Source organism: Ranitomeya variabilis, chromosome 7 (assembly GCF_051348905.1).
Source record: "Ranitomeya variabilis isolate aRanVar5 chromosome 7, aRanVar5.hap1, whole genome shotgun sequence".
NCBI classification, from domain to species: Eukaryota; Metazoa; Chordata; class Amphibia; order Anura; family Dendrobatidae; genus Ranitomeya; species Ranitomeya variabilis.
The window spans coordinates 188,604,106-188,610,105 of NC_135238.1; positions in this window are offsets into that span (position 1 = coordinate 188,604,106).

Consider the following 6,000-nt stretch of genomic DNA (forward strand, 5'->3'; position numbering starts at 1 on the left):
AAAAAACAATAAAAAACAAAGTATATACAATTTATCAAAAGAGCCATACTTGTAAGATATAAATTTCATATCAGAGTAGTACTATGCCTAATATCATCGCTCAATATAATGATTGGAAATAAACAAAATATATTCTGGAAAAAGTATTCTGGAAAAAAGCACACATACCGTGCTGTGTCTTTCACGCTGCATGAACATTAGTGATGGTCAGGACACAAGTCATGTGTGATGCCTACAAATGGCGTAATAGAAGAGGGTATTGGTATATGACCGTGTGAACGGAAAGGATATGGATGACAATGTGCTTAGTAAGATAGTAGTACTTACACTAGGTGGTCACCTTGTGGACACGTACAATGGTAATAGAGACCGGATACTGAGTAAATATAAGTCACTGATAGTGAAAAACAAGGAAGGAACAGGTAAAGGTATAGGCCGGTGGTATATAGTAATATATGCTGTACGAGCAAGACTCCCTGTGTATTTACCTCAGATGGGCTGGCCCGGGTATACGGTAATCTGTACCAAGGTAACCAGATGAGGAATCCGTGGCTAGATGAAATATCAAATAGGGGCTAAATGTCACCGGAGGTAGATAATGTAATGGTGCGTCCTGACATATGGTGTGTTCCCAACATACCTGGAGTGGAGCCACTGTGGAGTAGATGCGATCTTACCAGACGCGGTGTCCACCGCTTGTCTGGGATCCTAATGTGAGCGGCGCTATTTGAATCTTTAGGTGTGCGTCCAACCGGAAGTGATGTGGTGTAATCGCCGTCGGACCGGAAGTCCATGGCTGAGCGTGTGTGAGGAAGTGTATGCGCTCCATGGTGTAGGCGGTGCTGCGTTCCACAGTGTCCGCACTACTAGGGCGAGAAAAACAGCTCAATGCTGCCTAAATAGCCGGTGGCATGTAATGAAGTCCAGTATAGGGGCATGAAAGATATAATATTCGTATTGGGACACACCTTAATGAGGTAGTGAGAAAATGGGTGGACCCGTAAGAAGGGGGGCAGTGGAAAACACTCGCTATTGGTGAATGTAAACAGACCTGGGCGTGATCAGCCAAGAAAGGGAGCCAGGGGGAGATAGGACTCTGAGAGTCTAGTGAATGTAATTCATGTTGGAGAAAGAACACCGTGCCTATATAGCTAGGCAGTGAACTATGCAGTACAGCTGGGCATATTATCCAAGAGGAAAAAAGATCCGGGCAATTACTCAGTATATTAGGTGGACCATAGGGTATAGTGATGGTAAATCAGGGTGAATGTGGTTACACATACATTACAAGAGTGCCAACAAACAGGATGGATCTCAGCGTGGTCCGTGGTGAAAAGTGGCACAGTGAATAGTGATCGATCCAGTGAAGATTCATGCTGTGTCAGACATCATTAATATAGTCGATTCTACAAAACGAGAAAAAATATGTCAATTACACAGATCATATCACATATGCAGTATAACATCTACTGTAATAATACCAATAAGAGTGATAATATCCTCAGATGAACGCCGTTAACTCATATTCCCTGTTAAGTCCCTTTGGAGATAGTGTGTCTAAAGAGTGAATCCAATATGCCTCACGTTTCTTAAGCATAAGTACCCTATTGCCCCCCCTGCGTTGTATGGGGACATGCTCCAAAACCTGGAATTTCAACTGTGAAATACTGTGTCCTGATGTATGAAAATGATAGGGTAAGGATAACAAAAGATTATTGCAGCGTATAGTAGATTTGTGCTTCGACACTCGATCCCTCATGGGTTGCGTCGTTTCACCTACGTACAAAAGCCCACAGGGGCATTTAACCACATAGACCACGTAGGCTGAACTGCATGCTCTGGGTATGGATTTCTTGGTCGATGGGGGATGGACCAAGAAATCCATACCCAGAGCACAATACCAAAGGGTAGAACGTATAGTCTCCAATAGGGACACTAGAGAATTACGTACAAGAGAAATGACAACAAAATTTAGGGCTAGAGGTTATCCCTCATCCCTACTAGAAACTTCTAGAACCACTACAAGTAGACCCAGGATGGATACCTCCCTACGAATCCCCTTTGTACATTCGTTCCACCCCTACATGTACAAATTACATAGGGCGATACGGAATAACTGGACTATCCTTTCCAATGCTTTTCCCAAAGTGAAGGAGTTCCAACAACCATTCCTCCCATGCTTCAAAAGGGCCCCCAGTCTACGAGACAATTTAGTCAGAGCAGACATTGGCACCAAAACCAATATGAGACAGAGTTTCCTGGACACTCCAAGGGAAGGCACCTTCCCTTGTTTAAATTGTGTCCAGTGCAACAACGTACTAAAATGGAATGTTGTCAGACATCCATACTCCGGTAAGGAGTTCAAAATTCGGGGGTATTTCACATGCAGTTCCGCCTACGTGGTCTATGTGGTTAAATGCCCCTGTGGGCTTTTGTACGTAGGTGAAACGACGCAACCCATTAGGGATCGAGTGTCGAAGCACAAATCTACTATACGCTGCAATAATCTTTTGTTACCCTTACCCTATCATTTTCATACATCAGGACACAGTATTTCACAGTTGAAATTCCAGGTTTTGGAGCATGTCCCCATACAACGCAGGGGGGGCAATAGGGTACTTATGCTTAAGAAACGTGAGGCATATTGGATTCACTCTTTAGATACACTATCTCCAAAGGGACTTAACAGGGAATATGAGTTAACGGCGTTCATCTGAGGATATTATCACTCTTATTGGTATTATTACAGTAGATGTTACACTGCATATGTGATATGATCTGTGTAATTGACATATTTTTTCTCGTTTTGTAGAATCGACTATATTAATGATGTCTGACACAGCACGAATCTTCACCGGATCGATCACTATTCACTGTGCCACTTTTCACCACGGACCACGCTGAGATCCATCCTGTTTGTTGGCACTCTTGTAATGTATGTGTATTGTGTCCCAATACGAATATTATATCTTTCATGCCCCTATACTGGAATTCATTACATGCCACCGGCTATTTAGGCAGCATTGAGCTGTTTTTCTCGCCCTAGTAGTGCGGACACTGTGGAACGCAGCACCGCCTACACCGTGGAGCGCATACACTTCCTCACACACGCTCAGCCATGGACTTCCGGTCCGACGGCGATTACACCACGTCACTTCCGGTTGGACGCACACCTAAAGATTCAAATAGCGCCGCTCACATTAGGATCCCAGACAAGCGGTGGACACCGCGTCTGGTAAGATCGCATCTACTCCACAGCGGCTCCACTCCAGGTATGTCGGGAACACACCATATGTCAGGACGCACCATTACATTATCTACCTCCGGTGACATTTAGCCCCTATTTGATATTTCATCTAGCCACGGATTCCTCATCTGGTTACCTTGGTACAGATTACCGTATACCCGGGCCAGCCCATCTGAGGTAAATACACAGGGAGTCTTGCTCGTACAGCATATATTACTATATACCACCGGCCTATACCTTTACCTGTTCCTTCCTTGTTTTTCACTATCAGTGACTTATATTTACTCAGTATCCGGTCTCTATTACCATTGTACGTGTCCACAAGGTGACCACCTAGTGTAAGTACTACTATCTTACTAAGCACATTGTCATCCATATCCTTTCCGTTCACACGGTCATATACCAATACCCTCTTCTATCACGCCATTTGTAGGCATCACACATGACTTGTGTCCTGACCATCACTACTGTTCATGCAGCGTGAAAGACACAGCACGGTATGTGTGCTTTTTTCCAGAATACTTTTTCCAGAATATATTTTGTTTATTTCCAATCATTATATTGAGCGATGATATTAGGCATAGTACTACTCTGATATGAAATTTATATTATCTTACAAGTATGGCTCTTTTGATAAATTGTATATACTTTGTTTTTTATTGTTTTTTATTGCTGTTCATTTGTACACTGTATTATATTTTGTTTTCATCCTGAATGTTGTAGTGACTGATGAAAGCCTAATTGAGGCTGAAACGTTTCTCCAGTGCTACCTCAGCACCAAATAAATCTGCAAATATACTTAAGTTGAGTGCGAGACTTCTTTTTCTGTCATATCTGCAGCTGAGTCCTGAACCACCCAGAGATTAAGGGGAGGAGAGAGGCTAAACACACTGCAGAGGAAAAAAAAAATGAGCTCAGAACTTCTCTTATCCCTCTTTTGCGATGCATTAACACTTTACTGGCCTGCTGTACTGTTATGGTCCTGGTGGTTAGGAACACATGAAATGACCTGATAGGTAAACCAGATATAAAGGACATGCTCTGGGAATGTGGGAACTTTACTGACCGCAACCCTGATCCTATCAACACACACTATAGGCAGCCGTGGAGCGTTCCTGACTCTGCCTAGACGCCTCTTCACAGCCTGAGAACTAGCTATCCCTAGAGAGAAACAAAGCCTCACTTGCCTCAGAGAAATTTCCCCAAAGTATAGACAGCCCCCCACAAACAATAACGGTGAGTTTAAGGGGAAAACACAAACATAGAAATGAAAACAGGTTTTAGCAAATGAGGCCCGCTAATAACTAAATATTCAGAAGATAGCAAGGAATCTGTGCGGTCAGTATAAAATACTACAAAAATTATCCACGCAGAGAATACAAAAGACCCCCACACCGACTCACGATGTGAGGGGCGCAACTCTGCACCCCAGAGCTTCCAGCTAGCAAGAAAATAGCATATAAGCAAGCTGGACTGAACTCATCATATACTGAGAAACATTTTCAAAAAGCATTGAGCAAAAATGAACTAGCATGAACTTAGCTTCTCCAAGAGGAGACAGGTCACAAGGGAAGTCCCAGAGAGATCTGAACCAGTACTGAATACAACGACAGCAGGCAACAAGTAAAGGTCCAGGTGGAGTTAAATAGGCATCCAGCATAGCAGAAAACGAGGCAGCTGGAGCCCAGCTACAGACCAGCCGTATCCCTCAAAGCCACTAGAGGGATCCCATGAACAGAACTCACAAAGTACCACTCATGACCACAGGAGGGAGCCTGAGAACGGAATTCACAACAGCTTCCCCAGTTTTCTGGAATGCACTATCCCATACGATCTGACTAATATCTAGCCGCCATGTTTAACCCCTTTCTGACCTCGGACGGGATAGTACGTCCGAGGTCAGAAGCCCCGCTTTGAAGACCGGGACATGTCAGCTGTTTTGAACAGCTGACATGTGCCTGTAATAGGCGCGGGCAGAATCGCGATCTGCCCGCGCCTATTAACTAGTTAAATGACGCTGTCAAACGCAGACAGCAGCATTTAACTACCGCTTCCGGCCGGGTGGCCGGAAATGATCGCATCGCCGACCCCCATCACATGATCGAGTGGTGCCTGCTTCTAGCCTCCTATGGAGGCTATAGAAGCATGGCAAAAGTTAAAAAAAAGTGAAAAAAATAAAAAAAATATAAAAGTTTAAATCACCCCCCTTTCGCCCCAATCAAAGTAAATCAATAACAAAAAAATCAAACCTACACATATTTGGTATCGCCGCGTTCAGAATGGCCCGATCTATCAATAAACAAAGCATTAACCTGATCGCTAAATGGCGTAGCGAGAAAAAAATTCGAAACGCCAGAATTACGTTTTTTTTTGGTCGCCGTGACATTGCATTAAAATGCAATAACAGGCGATCAAAATAATGTATCTGCACCGAAATGTTATTATTAAAAATGTCAGCTCGGCACGCAAAAAATAAGCCCTCAACCGACCCCAGATCACGAAAAATGGAAACGCTACGGATATCGGAAAATGGTGCAATTTTTTTTTTAGCAAAGTTTGGAATTTTGTTTCACCACTTAGATAAAAAATAACCTAGTTATGTTAGGTGTCTATGAACTCGTACTGACCTGGAGAATCATAGTGGCAGGTCAGTTTTAGCATTTAGTGAACCTAGCAAAAAAGCCAAACAAAAAACAAGTGTGGGCCTGCACTTTTTTTGCAATTTCACCGCACTTGGAATTTTTTTCCCATTT